A 730-nucleotide genomic window follows, 5' to 3' on the forward strand; every position below is an offset into this window, starting at 1 on the left:
TGACGCATCCCCGCCTGGATGTCAGAAACCGATACCGAGCACCATTTTTTAGCCCGTCGCCTTGTCCGATTGGGGCGCTTGTCCCCTTCCTCGACAAAACCCCGAAGGCCCGTCTCAGGACCACCTCGGCACCGACGGGGGCTCCGCCAGGCAGACGCATTCGCTCGTGCCCGAAAACGAGGCGCTCTCCCCGGTCGCCAGCCGGGGGAGGTTCGTTAGCATTGGGAATCTCGTTCGCACGCAACAGCACGGACACTCGCCGTTTACCCAGACCGACCGTTCGACAAGCATATGCCTGGGGTGCACTTTTTCCATAAAACCAGCCCGTCTTTTCCTGGAGGTCTCGTACTTCCAGAGCTCCGACGGGGGCGCAGTCTGGATTTTATATGCCCACCCAGAGCGAGTCTGAGTGGGACTCACGACGGTCTGATCAATGGTAGGGGGTGCTCTGTGTTTTGCACCACCACACTTGCCCTCTTCCATACAGCCCCGAAGGCCCGTTTTAGGACCGTCTTCCCTCCAGGTCGAGCTCCAGGGGGTGTCGGGCGAATCTGACTCTGGCCCAGGACGGGGCCACCCTCCCTGGGCTGGCCAGGGAGGTCTGAGACCATGGAGCTTTAGAACCACACCACGTCATTGGACTTAGTCGATTTTACTCAAATTTTTTGGCACCAGAGCCGGACCCCGCCACGCGCGCCGGGCTCGTGCCCAGGAAAGACGCACCCTGCCT

The sequence above is a fragment of the Pimephales promelas genome, chromosome 2 (assembly GCF_988280905.1).
Source record: "Pimephales promelas chromosome 2, fPimPro1.hap1.1, whole genome shotgun sequence".
Lineage (NCBI taxonomy): Eukaryota > Metazoa > Chordata > Actinopteri > Cypriniformes > Leuciscidae > Pimephales > Pimephales promelas.